This window comes from Schistocerca nitens, chromosome 3 (genome assembly GCF_023898315.1).
Source record: "Schistocerca nitens isolate TAMUIC-IGC-003100 chromosome 3, iqSchNite1.1, whole genome shotgun sequence".
NCBI classification, from domain to species: Eukaryota; Metazoa; Arthropoda; class Insecta; order Orthoptera; family Acrididae; genus Schistocerca; species Schistocerca nitens.
This window is the reverse complement of record NC_064616.1, coordinates 251339159-251353685: the sequence shown is the minus strand read 5'-3', so window position 1 is coordinate 251353685 and position 14527 is coordinate 251339159. Positions and strand designations below refer to the sequence as shown.

At 38.7% G+C, this 14527-nt stretch overlaps 1 protein-coding gene and 1 pseudogene across 1 annotated transcript in view; both read right to left on the bottom strand.

The window, feature by feature from the left end:
* Window positions 1-14527, bottom strand: part of LOC126249563 (glycine receptor subunit alpha-4-like) — a 303930-nt gene that overhangs the window by 242705 nt on the left and 46698 nt on the right. The window lies entirely within an intron of this gene.
* LOC126250534 (5S ribosomal RNA) lies at window positions 1796-1913 on the bottom strand (annotated as a pseudogene).

The window sequence follows — 14527 nt, the reverse complement described above, 5'->3', positions numbered from 1 at the left end:
TCCCTGACCCCGCCGGGAATCGAACCCGGGAACCCGGGGACATGGTGTAATGAATTTCTAATTAGGAAATTGGTTAGCAGTTACCAAAAGCTGACAGGTGCGTTGGTGCTGTAGTAGTTTCGTTGGTGTCGTTACCTGCGTCCACAGGGCTTGAAGCAGGGCTCCTTGGCGGAGCAGGCGGTGAAGGCCGTCGGCTCCTTCGGCGCCGGGCGCTCTGTCTCTGTCCTGCGGCAACGTCCGACAATGTAACATCTCTCTCCGTGCAGGCGTCACACCTGAAACCAATCTGCTGTGCTACTACAAGTGAAGTCACTGCGCACCCAGTACTCACAAGGACTACTGTTTACTTTATCTCTTGACCGAGAGTGCATCCTATAGTCAGTGGAAAACTGAACGCTAAAATTAAGCTTTTGTGCTACAACGATTTGAGTCGTTGTCTTTCATTTTAGACCTTACCAAATCAGACAGTGAGTTATCCGAGGGCATTTCAAATCAGAGTGCACAGTTGCGGGTTCCTGTTCCTCAGTAAGAGGAGAGTCTATTGGATACCATGGTTCATCCGATTGAGAATTTCGTGTCACGCTAGTGTGCTCGGTGTACGTAATGAATTCTGAGAAAAGGAAATGAGTGTCCGGAGGTGCAGAGATCGACCTTCTATGGGATGTATTATACTTCACAAAATGGATATCGTCGACATTCAAGGTGTGTTCAAAACAAACCATTATCTTGCATCGTGAACATCGAATGAAAAATGGCGCACCACAGTGATCACAAAGGTTCGCGCCATGAAGATCGAAGGAGAGTTCCTTGCGAGTTACAAACCGAGCAGGACGTTCCGCTAGGTATCCATTCTTAGACAATACATGCAAAATCGTATTGGTGATGAGAACTGGTAGACTGAGATGGCATGCAACCGAATGAGAAGTAGTCTGTCGTGGAGCTTATCGTGAAACTGGCTACCCTTTAAGGCATATCTTCAGATAGCGTGATAGTATCCAGAATGAGATTTTCACTCTGTAGAGTACCGCAGGAGAGTTTCTGTAAAGTTTGGAAGGTAGGAGAGGAGATACTGGCAGAAGTAAAGCTGTGAGGACAGGAAGTGCGTCGTGCTTGGGTAGCTCAGATGGTAGAGCACTTGCCCGCGAAAGGCAAAGGTCCCGAGTTCGAGTCTCGGTCCGACATACAGTTTTAATATGCCAGGAAGTTTCAGTGTGATAGTATGTTTTATAGGCACGAAAAGAACAAACATCCAGAGGCAGAATTTGTTCAGTGGTTCCAAGTGGTATGAACTGCAATGTCACACACTTCCCAGGACAGACAGTTTGCTCAAAAGGAGTACAATTTTTATATCCAGACCAGGAATTAAGCAAAAGCAAGTTATTTTAACCAACTATTGGCCAAAAGCAGTGCTCATACCATAACTGTAGTTCTCTTACGACGATTTTCTTGCTTGCTGTGACGTAAGTATTCCCGCCTGCCCTTGTAGGATCACACACACGAAAAAGAATCGTAGGCTCAGTGTACCTTCAACTTCTCGCAGCACAATACGCAGCTTCCCGAGCAATTTACCATCCAGATTAACTAAAAACTAAACTAAACTCCTCCCGAACAGGCCATGAAGGCCCAAAGGTACTGACCGGTCGCCGTGTCACTGGCGTCACTGGATTCGGATATGGAGGGGCATGTGGTCAGCACACCGCTCTCCCGGCCGTATATCAGTTTCCGAGACCGCAGCCGCTACTTCTCAATCAAGTAGCTCCTCAGTTTGCCTCACAAGGGCTGAGTGCACCCCGCTTGCCACCAGCGCTCGGTAGACCGGATGGTCACCCATCCAAGCGCTAGCCCAGCCCGACAGCGCTTAACTTCGGTGATCTAACGGGAACCGGCGTTACCACTGCGGTAAGGCCGTTGGTATCCAGATTAACAGTCGCCATAATTGTAGATGAATGCGTTAAGAATTGATGTTAGTTAATCTTGATACAACTCTCTTGGTACGTCTTAGTTTCTATTTTCATATACTCGTACATTTCCTCTTCAAATCCAGATTGGTCGGAGCTGGAAACAAACTCCTCGCTGAACGCTGGGATAAGTTTTTTTTACAGTATCTCATCTACAAATTTTTAGGCCGAGTACGCAGTTCGCGGTACATCGTCAAGTTGACCCTTTGTTTCAACTTTCGTTATCTTACGTCTTCCAATTCTGTAACACTGTTTGAAGTTACGCAACCATTCAGTGATTCCCTTGAAATCACTGTAATCTATGTCGCGCGTAATCTGATGTGCATAACGTAGTAGGTCACTATAATGCACATCCTGTAAATTGTATTGAGCATCCTTGAAACGCGCAAACACCAGTTTTTGTAACAAGTGCGCCTTGTCCTTTGAGTATCCGTAGTTTTCCTTATAGACTGCACGGTCACATTGCTGTGGACTTATTCGAAATCTGTTCATAAATCTTTTTTTACTATGCTGCAGATGATCTTCCATGTACGTAACTATGTTTAGTACCAGCTCCTTGGACAACGATTGTCCTTTACTACGTTTCACTGATGACTGGATTTGTGGCTACATGTCAGACAAGTACAATGAACCACATGGCTCGTTACTTGTTTCAGTACCACTTTCACTTGTTAAATACGTATCGTCATCATTGTACTCCTCGTGTACACTGTCCCCAAAATCGAGTGTAACCAAACATTCCACTGACTCATTTTTCAGAAACATTAATATTTCATGTGCCACTTCTTTCTCACTTTGCGAAATTCCTTGGGTTACTTTTTGACGAAATGTCAACTCCGACTGCTCTTGTTGTAGGTATAATGCAATTCTTGCTTTGTTTATCGTTGCCATTGCTCTGATTAGTATCAACACCACCAGCACTGTAGCACTGTTGTGAAACACTCGTAGACTGAGCAGTTCAACTACGCTCCGTAGCCTCAGGCTGTGTTCACCATTGGGTACTACCAATCCCGCCCCATGTTTCCGTTAGAAGCCAATATTGTGGTTGCGTGGTATGAAATATATGTGGTGTCGAATGCTGTAAACATCATTGGCCTTCTGCGACCTCTCACACAATGGGTTCCTTGTCAGTCTTCACAATGGAAATGGTCCGACTCTCCACGTCCGAAAAAATTCTGCTGCCAACAATCAAAGGTGAAACTGATGATGATCTTTGCGTATGACATGAATAGAATCGTAGCTACAAATAGAGTGCCCCAGGGGACGTTAGTAATCGGTGCGTACTACAAGCTGTTTCTACAAAATGTTTTGCTCCGGACAACTCGTCAAAGAGGGCTTCACATGTCCTCATTTTGCACGATAATTCAAGACCGCTTATTGCCCGACCCTCGACAAATATGGATTGGAAGCACTTCCACACACACCATATAGTCCTGTTACGAGCCCACTAGATTGATTTGTTTCCCAAATTGAACGAACAACTCCGTCTTGATACAACTGATGACGCTTCCAATGAGGTGATGCGAGTAACCAGACAGCTCAACAATGAAGGTCTTCAATCCGGAACACAGAAATTGCCAAAACGTTGGAAAGCTGTCATAAGCAAGAATGGGGGCTGTTTTGAGGGCCTGTAAAGGTATTTGGTTAAATAAATTATTTTCTTCAATTCTGTCTTACAATGCACGGAACTTCTGAAATGACAATTGTGATAGGGACGAAATGATGTCACTTTCGTATGTTACATAACACTTGTCGTGTTTATTTTCTGTGACTCATAATGAACCTCACAGGCAAATTAGCCATCATGATACACTATGTGAGCAAAAGTATCCAGACACCCCAAAAATCATACATTTTTCATATTAGATGCATTGTGCTGCCACTTACTGCCAGGTACTCCGTATCAGCGACCTCAGTAGTCATTAGACATCGCGAGAGAGCACAATGGAGCGCTCCGCGGAACTCACGGACTTCGAAAGTGGTCAGGTAATTGGCTGACACTCGTGTCATATGTCTGTAGAGATTTCCACACACCTAAAAATCCATAGGTCCACTATTTTAGATGTGATAGTGAAGTGGAAACGTGAAGGGACACGTAGAGCACAAAAGCGTACAGGCCAACCTCGTCTGTTGACTGACTGAGACGTCCGACAGTTGAAGAGGGTCGTAATGTCTAATAGGCAGACATCTATCCAGACCATCACACAGCAATCTCAAACTGCATCAGGATCCACTGCAAGTAACATGACAGGCGGGAGGTGTAAGGAGCATAAACAGTGGACGATCGAACAGTGTAAAAACGTTGTGTGGAGTGACGAATCACGGTATAGAAAGTGGGGAACCGATGGCAGCGTGTGGGTATGACGGATTCCCGGTGAACGTCACCTGCCAGCGTGTGTAATGCCAACAGTAAAATTCGGAGGCGGTGGTGTTATGGTGTGGTCGTGTTTTTCATGGAGGGGGCTTGTACCCCTTGTTGTTTTGCATGTCACTGTCACAGTACAGGACCACATTGATTTTATAAGCACCTTCTTGCTTCGCACTGTTGAACAGCAATTAGGGGATGGCGACTGCATTTTTCAACACGATCGAGCACCTGTTCATAGTGCACGGCCTGTAGCGTAGTGGTTACACGACAATAACATCTATGTAATGGACTAGTCACCACAGAGTCCTGGCCTGAATGCTATAGAACACCTTTGGGATGTTTTGGAACGCCGGCTTCGTGCCAGCCCTCACCGACCGACATCGATACCTCTCCTCAGTGCAGCACTCCGTGAAGAATGGGCTGCCATTCCCCGAGAAACCTTCCAGCACCTGATTGAGCGTATGCCTGCGAGAGTGGAAGCTGTCATCAAAGCTAAGGGTGGGCCAACACCATATTGAATTCCAGCATTACCGATGGAGGGCGCCACGAACTTGTAAGTCATTTGCAGCCAGGTGTTCGGATACTTTTGATCACATAGTGTAAGTATTGTAATATGAAAATCGCTGCTAAATCTTCAGAGCGCGCCCTAAAATGCACGCAACACACACAGCCGTCCCAATAACCTTTTTGAATGGCTTGTCATGTATGCTGTCTCGTGCATGAACCCACCACCCACCTTCCTAATTGTCCACCACGAGTTCAGAAAAGTGCACTGATCATCTGGAGATGTATTTGTACCGAACATGACACACTGAAGTGGAACTCGAAAATAAAAAAAAAATAAAAAGGAATCGAGGAACAATAATATTTATTAGTCTAAAACTAATTACTTCATTTGTTAAAACAAACATATCTCACTGGACTGCCACGTCAAAACCCTTGTAGGAGTGCTTGAAATAAGTGGCCAGTTCAAACCCACTATTTTGTTTTATCTGACTTGGTATACTTCAGACTGGCATCGTTTTCACCCAGGTGTATTAACCTTCTCAGATCCTCTGACTCCAACTGTGTACATTAACTTCTACTGTGTCTTAGCTGCAACAGAAGTACTTCTTACCAGTGGGAACCTGAGGTACATATTTGTGAATGTTCAACCTTTTCATCATGCACAAGAGCTGCCAACTGTTGGGCATCACAATGAAAATTTGCAAGTCACTGTGGCAGTGCTCAGCCACTCGTGATCACCAGAATACACGGATGTTGTTTGTTCACTATATTGCACTGTATAATTGAGTATTGCTATTGTTTCTGGTGTGGTAATCTTTGAATGATCATTTTACTATTTATTACAATGGAGAATTTTTCGTAATTAATCATTTTAGTCACTAGAACGAAACCAAGTGTATAAAGTATTTTTGAAAACGAGTAAATATTTTTGTATAAATCTTGCAACTAAAATCATTAAAACATCACCTAAAAGCTTTACAACATAAAGAAAAATTTTTCTTCCTTCAGAAAAAACTCGAGTCTGAAAGGGTTAATATACGAAATACTGTCTGAAACTTGGTCACATTGGAAATTAAGATGGCAGCACACAGGTGGAAAATTCCGTAATAAAGATCATTACAATACAATATTAGATGAGATAATTATATGAGGCAATCTGTATTTTTAAAAAAATATGATAAACTTCATTAATCATACTCCATAAATGTACATTATTGAGAGAGCTATATCCGTTGCAGCACACTTGATGATGTTGACTACGGCTGTCGGTGAGGAGAATTTTGGTGAGACAGAGGGAGGGGAAGTGGGCCTTCAGCTGTCTGTAACACACAGGGTCACTTCCATTCAGCATACGAGCGCGACTGTTTGAACGTGATGTCACATTACATCATAAAGTTCATACATACAATAACTGTGCTTGAGACAGCATCATAAAAATTTTTACGATTTTTGGATAGAGTTTACACTGTGTAAGGAGGAAAGATGTTCAAAATGTTGCACTGTCTGTTACTGAATCTTAAACACTTTTTGTATAATTTTGTCAACGAGGTATGGAGAACACACAAAAACACTGCATCTCAGATACTTCAACTGATCTATGCAGGACTTTATGATTTTGAGGTTATGCAGTGGAAACTTTGCTCATTTCAAGCAGCAAATACGTTTCAAATATTGTAATTGGCATTGCTGAACCCTACTCACTTTATTACTTATTAATTGTTTCTATGAGGTGAGCTTTTAGAAACATTATCAATGATGTTTCGCAATCAAAAAATTATATACCCCCATTGCTGAATCACACACACACACAGCTCCTCCCCACGCCCATCCCCACATACGCACTCATTTTTTGCACATAGATTTCCCCAAGGTGTCTTATTTATGTACTCTGAAAACAACTGCACTAATTTACACTGAGGTAACTAAAGTCATGGGATACGGATATGCAAATATACAGATGGAGGTAGTATCACGCATAGGTGGAGCTGTCATTTGTACTCAGTTGCTCTCGGATGATTCATGTGAAAAGGTTTTCAACATGATTATGTCCGACAACGGGAAAAAACAAACTCTGAACGTGGAATGGTTGTGAGAGCTGGACTCATGGGACATTCCATACCGTAAATCGTTAGATAATTTAATATTTCGAGATCCAGAGCGTCAATAGTATGCCGAGAACACCAAATTTCCGGCATTACCTCCCACCACGGAGAACACAGTGGCCAATGGCCATCACTTAACGACCGAGAACAGCGGCGTTTACGTAGAACAGACACTGTGTAAAATAACCGCAGAAAGCAATGTGGGATGTACGACAAACGTATCTGTTAGGACAGTGAGGCGAAATTTGGCGTTGATGGGCTATGGCAGCATCCGACCTACGCGAGTGCCTTTGTTAACAGCGAACTTGGACCAGAGGACCCAGTCCATTCCATATAAACACTGGCCACACCATTATGGTGCTACCACCCTCGCACAGTGCTTTGTTAACAACTTGGATCCATGACTTCGCGGTATCTGCGCCACATTGGAAACCTACTAACCGAACTGGGAGTCATCTGACCATGCGACGGTTCTCCAGTTGTCTAGGCTCCAAGCAATATGATCATGAACCCTGGAGAGGCTCACCGTCCTAACGGATACGATAATCGTACGTCCCACATTGATTTCTGGGGTTGTTGCAGGCAGTGTTGCTTGTCTGTTAGCACTGACAACTCTACGCAAACGTCACTGCTCTCGATCGTTAAACCGAGGCCATTCGCCACTGCATTGTCCGTAATGAGAGGTAATGCCTGAAATTAGGTATTCTCGGCACACTCTTGACACTGTGAATCTCAGTATAATTGAATTCCCTAACGATTTCCGAAATGGAATGTCCCATGCGTCTAGCTCCAATTACTACTCCGCGGTAAAAGCCTGTTAATTCCCTCTATGCATTTTCACATGAATCATGTGAATACAAATGACAGCTCTGTCAAAGCATTGCCCTTTTATGTATTGTGTATGCGATACTACCACCATCTGTATATGTGTATATTGCTATCTCATGATGTTTGTCACGTCAGTGTATGGAATACTTAAAATTTAGGATTGTCTTTTGATCTGAATTTTCTGTCACTGACACAAATTTTGTCGAAGTTATAATTATCTGTTTTATTCTTGTGTGCTCTTATTTCATTTTGTTATGTGTGATACTTTGATTTGTTTATGAAGTACGTCAGATTTATGGATGCCATTATAATTAGTTAATTTTACATTTAAGAAGTTTATGCTCTCTTCTGTTTCATATACGATGTTTAATTTAATGCTGTTATGCGTTTTATTCAATTGTTGATGAAATCTGTTAATTTCATCATTATTTCCATCAGGAGAATTGGAGCATAATCAGCATATTGGCAGCAATAATGACTTTATCTGTCCACTAGATTTGTTCTCTAAGAATTTTATTTTCTAAGTGATCTAAGAAAATATTTGCCAGGGTTCCTGCAAGGCAGCTTCCCATAGCTGACCCCTCATGATTATTGTATATCTCTCGTTCAGAGGTGAAATGGTTGTGAGGTATCACTATTTCTAGAAGACAGATCAGTTCAACTATTTATCATTGGCTAACCTTGCCAAATTTTAGTATATTAACTCTTATGATGTTTATGGGATTAGTAATTGGGACTTTTGCATACAGATTAGTAACATCTGATGAGATGAATTTTCTATTTACTGGTAGATTAGGTCCATGGTATTTTTATTTGTGTATTTCTTGGTATATTTATAGTACTAGTTAAGCAATTTATCTAGTTTTTTCGTAAGTTTGCTGGACTAATTATGTCATTTACAACAGCTGTAATAGGAATCCCATGTTTATGTATTTTAGGTTGTGCTCTGAGTTCAGGTGGTTGTGAATTCACTACTGTGCACCTGTTAACCTAACATTGGTTAAATTTTACATCAGGGCTTGGCAGGACATGATTATAATACTGAATGAGGAACACTTTCAAATGTTCTGTAATATTAAATTTATTTGATCATGAAACAACTTTTGGCTTCTTAAGTCATGTTTAGTTGACAATTAAATGTTCCAAACACAGATACAATGATGTGTGACTTACACAGATGATGTTTAAATAGAAGATACAGAAATGATGGCATTAATGTGTTTATACAGGGAAGAGTTAGATTTACTGTCAGACAGAAATTATTACAGTAACTAAAAAAGGAAACTAAGTTTTTTGTGGAGGTAAATTTAACAGCCGATGAAAAACAATTCTTGTTTTACAATTTCAATGTATCATTTAGAACCAAAACTTAATATAAAAGAGAGAAAAGGAATTACATTAGCTCATTTAATAATTAGCTGGCATTCTGGGTCATATGTTTGTCGACTACCAATATTTCCAAGAGTATCATTTTTCAGACTTTCTTAACAAAATGTAAAACATATTCTATATTATATGAATGGTTTTCTGTAAGAGGATGATTGGCAAAGCTTAAACCTTTCTCTCTCAATCCCTAACTTCTCTCATGTTAAGATAATCTAACTGCCATAGCTCTGCCAAACTGACTAACATATACTAGCTTACAATGTTTGAATATGATTTCATATGCACTACCCTGTGCCAAGAGCTGCGTTTCGTCTTACTACTGTATAAAAATATTGATATGCTGTTGGTTTTATAAAATGCAAGTCTGTAGTTGCGAGAATTTAATTTTTATTGAGGTTATCTCAATTTATGCTAGTAACTAATGATATTCCCATTGACAAACATACAAAAGTGGTGCAGTTTTATGCATTTTTTCTTATTGTGTATTATCAATCAGGGCAGAGACCTTGCCATTACCTGTAATTAATATGTTCGATAGTTTGTAGTTCTGTTTGAAAGACAGATTCACATATTGGAGCATATATGACTCAATGCACCACTGAATGGAAAACTGCATGTTTGGATGCTAGGAAGTTGCTGGGATTACTGTATTTGTAGGTATGATTATTCTTCAAATGTTATGTAAGTGTCTATATATGACCAAGAATTTTGTGGAAGTACCTTTCAGTTTCATTGTGAAATGAATTTACTTGTGCTGGGAATTTAAATATTGTAGTTATGTATCTACTTGTTTAGAGGTAACAGTCCATAGGCACAAAGAGACACTTATTTAGCATTTGGAAAAAACTATAGCTACAAATACAGGAATCCATGTGAAGCTCCCAGCACCCACACAGCTACAAACATGCTGCTTTCCATCCAATGGTTCATTGCCTCATACATTTTCCATTATCCGAATCCACCTTTCAAACAGAACTGCAAAGTATCAAACATATCGCTTCAAGTAATGGCTACAGCTTTGCAGTGAATGATAATATATTACCATAAGAAGAAAACGCGCATAATTACACCACTTGTGTATGCTAGCCAACAGGCATCCTACTTACTGGTATAATTGCATTTGAACTTGGAAAAAAGTTGTGGTCCCACAATTACACACCTGCATTTTATTATATCAACAGCAAATGAAAAATGTTATTCAGTAGTAAAGACAAACTGTAACGCTTGGCAGAGAGTGATGTACATAAAATCACACACAAGCAGTATGGGAAAGTGTATATTGGAAGAGTTGTGGCAGTTAGGTTATCTGACTATGAGAGAAGCTGGAGATTAAGAAAGAAAATTTCAATCTTTGCTAATCATCTTTTAACAGAAAATGACTCATAAGATGTAGAATGTGAAGTTTTACATTCTGTAAAGAAAAGTAGAAAATAAACCTGCTGGAAATTTTCAAATGTATGATACGGAATACCAGTTTAACATTAAATGATCAAATTAAGTTTAGTTTTTCCCCTCTTTATTTTAAGTTTCAGTTACAAAAGATAGATTGAAATATTAAATCAAAAATTATTGTCCATCAGTTGTTAAATGTACCTCCACAAAAAACTTTGTTTCGTTTTTTGGACACTGTTGTTCTTTCTTTCTAACAGAAAATGTAATACTTTCCTATGTAAACACTTCACATATAATCATTTCTGCATCTTCTATGAAACTAATATATATGTAAGTTGCACATCATTCTATCTGTGTTTGTAACTCACAAAATGCACCTGAAGGTAGTCTAAGAAGCTGAAAGTTGCTTCATGACCAAATAAAGGTAATTTTGCGGAATATTTGAAAGTGTTACCATTTAATATTAGGTATTTATTTTTTCTACAGAGTAGAAAATCACAATTCTTAACTGCTTGTTTAATAAGTGCCTTAAATTTGTTCATTGAGTCTTCCTGTAGACTCACATCGTTAATCACTCTGAAAACTTCATTTGGTTTTGTAATGTAGATTTCTTTGCGGATAACTACAAATGTACTCATTTGCCTGCTTTTAATTACAATAGCATTTCTTGATTGTAATTTTTTGTTGGTTTTTAAGTTTCTAATTTAATTATTGTAATATTTGAAACTGTCCTGTATTTGATTATGAATGCAACCTGCTATTTTGCCGCTTATCTTGCCCTGTTCCATTGTTGGTAACTTCACTACATCTAATGCTACTTTTATATAAGCATTTGTGAATGTAACATTAGTATCATTACATCTTGGAGTTATGTTGTAGCTTCTTCCTTTATGTAATAATACCACTTCTTGGGTGTCAAAATTTATGTCATTAAGAATGGTTGGTCTTTCATAAAAATTTGACTTAGATCACTTAGAAAATAGGTTTTTAGAGGAGAAATCCAGTGGACTGATAAAGTAACTTATTACCGATGCTATATTGATGATACCTGCATTCTATTTAATGAAAATTGTGATTATATTAATGAATTTCAAAAACAAAAAATAAAATATGTAACAGCATTTAATTTACCATCGAATATGAAACAGACACAAGCACAAATTCCATACATATTAAAATAGCTAATGGTAATGGTATTTGACATATTTTGTAAATCAACAGCAAGTGACCGTATAATACAAAACAACATATTTAAATCAATGTGTTAGATCATGTGATTAGAGTTTCCCATACTACAGAAAATATGAAGACCAAATTAGATAAAGTTAAAACTGTAGCTGCAAGTAACGGCTAGAATCCTAATATAATTGACAAAATATAAAAAAAAATTAGGGCCAAATGTGCAGACAAAAATGAAGAAAAAACATTAGAGAAAGTAGAAAGATGAAAAAAATTTGTTACAATACCATATTTATATCTGTGTGTGTGTGTGTGTGTGTGTGTGTGTGTGTGTGTGTGTGTGTGCAGACAATAACTTGAAGAGCAGTGCTTGAAACCAGTAGCAACAAATAAAAAATCTTTAAAAATGAAGCTCTGGTGGACCATAATAACACTGCATTTCATCTAGTTTGTACCTGCAGACCAGCATACAAAAGAAATATTCAAGATATTATAAGCTTTTACAGAGACACTTTCATCTAGTCTTACAAATATGTGAACATGCTCCAGTTGGTGAGGAAACGCAATATTAGCAAAGTTTGATTAGTTTAACCAAGAGAAATATATAGAAAACTGTTGCTGATTTTCATGTACTGGCTAAAAATCACCAAAAATTAACCACTTGAGGTACATATAGCCATTGCTCGACACAACAGTTATTACTGCATTTCAGTATCTAAGCATTTCTTCAGTGTTCTGCAAATTCTTATGTAAGCCAAATTATTTATATTAATTTCAGTTCAGAGTTTTATTTTTTTAACGCCTTCCTTAACATTTTCAATTCTTCTTCACAAATTCTTCTCTTAAATTTGTTATTCTTACTCTTCAAACACAATTTTAATTATTTGCAACCCTTCAATGACCTCTTTCCAAGAATATATATGTGTTGACGACTCAGAAGAAGCAAATTTAATTAACTCTTCACATTAAAAAAAAGAGTGTATAGCAGCGTTGGCCGGGAGGCCCCATACGGGGAAGTTCGGTCGCCAAGTGCAAGCTCAGTCGACGCTACATCAAGCAGAATTGTGATAAACTTTCACTATTTATATTTCTTTGCATTTCTTTTATCTCACTCAACATAGGAAGGAGAAACTTCCTGTTAAGTAAAAAAAGTAATATTGTCTCTGGCTGACCTGCATTAGTACCGTTTATTCGGGAATGTGTGACAAAATGGGTTCAAGAATGGTGTATGATCTTTAAAGGCATTACAATCATTTTCCAGACATTTCATCCACAAAAATGTCAACGAAGTGAAATTCTTTTCGCATATTCAGAATGTTTGATTCTGACTTGCACACGGTTGCAGCTACTGAACTTCCCTTCTGTTGCAGCATGGGATGGGCCTTCTTTCTGACATTCATACTCCACTTATACCACACACACAGTTTTGTAAGCAAACTCTAATCCAGTGCAGATTTTGCTGTTTTATGCCACTAAGGGGGTCAAATACGATGAGATTTACATCGTGATCATCTTTATGAAGTGAACGATTTTATTTTGAGGAAGACATTATATGCCAGACAGATTAATTAGAAGGTAATCGAAATAGTTTAAGCATGGCGGATAAACAGGTAAACTGACAAACAAAAATGCTTCTAATTTCTTAAAATATTTTAATATAAAGAAAGACTGGCAACAGCAAGGAAAGCTTTTCTTACAAAGAGAAATTTGATAGCATCTAATAAAAATTTAAGTGCACTGACTGACTGTTCCGTTGGTTCTAGGCAGAACATTTTAAACACTGTGAATTAAAATGGTCTCTTGTTTAATATTCTGCAATATTTACTATCTAAATAGCTGATTTTAGGGTCTTAAGCAACTATCAGGTACAAAGATACAGATGTGTGGCTATCAATTTTGCGAAAACAAACATTTTAAACTAGGTACATCCAAGGAATCTTTCAACTGGCTGCCACACATGACAATTATTAATGTATGAGATAAGATTAAAGTGTGAAGAATTATGTCTATAAAATACTAAGCAGAACGAGTTACCTCAGATAAAATACATGATAAACTGAGCTGATGAACTACATGACGAATACAAGTGTTCAGAGAAGAAAAATAAAATGAACAAAATACAATAAACTTTAGGAACTTTTTCAAGTGCGTGACTGAATAAAATAATTTTGTTTTAAAAAGTAGTATATTTCAAGTGAGATACATTACGAGTAATCGTCTTGTGGTGTTGCAGTTCTTATTGTTATGTCCGTACTTGCTACGAAATTGGAAGAGGAATTCCGCCTTATGCAAGACACCTTTTTTCCGTTTTTTTCACACAAACAATTTTCAGCACATTTTGTGCTATGTTCATAGGATACTACATTTTTTCGTTTTGTGAAGGGCAAAATTTCACATTTCTGAACATTCAGAGCAAGTTGCCCAATCTCTGCACCGTGTTGAAATCTTGGATAACTGCATCATCTGCAAAAAGCCTGATTTTACTATTAATTTTGTCTCCAAGGTCATTATTATACAACATTAACAGCAAGGGCCGCAACACACCTCCCTGGGGCTCACCCGAAGTCATTTCCATATCTCATGATGACTCTTCATCCGAGATAACATGCTGTGTTCTTCCTACGAAGAAGTCCTCAATCCAGTCACAAATTTCACTTGGTACGCCATATGATCGTACTTTTGACAATTAGCGTACGTGCGATAATGAGTCAAATGCTTTTCGAAAATCAAGAAACTGCATCTTCCTGGTTGCCTTGATTCAAAGCTTTCAGTATGTCACGTAAGGAAGGTGCGAGTTGGGTTTCACA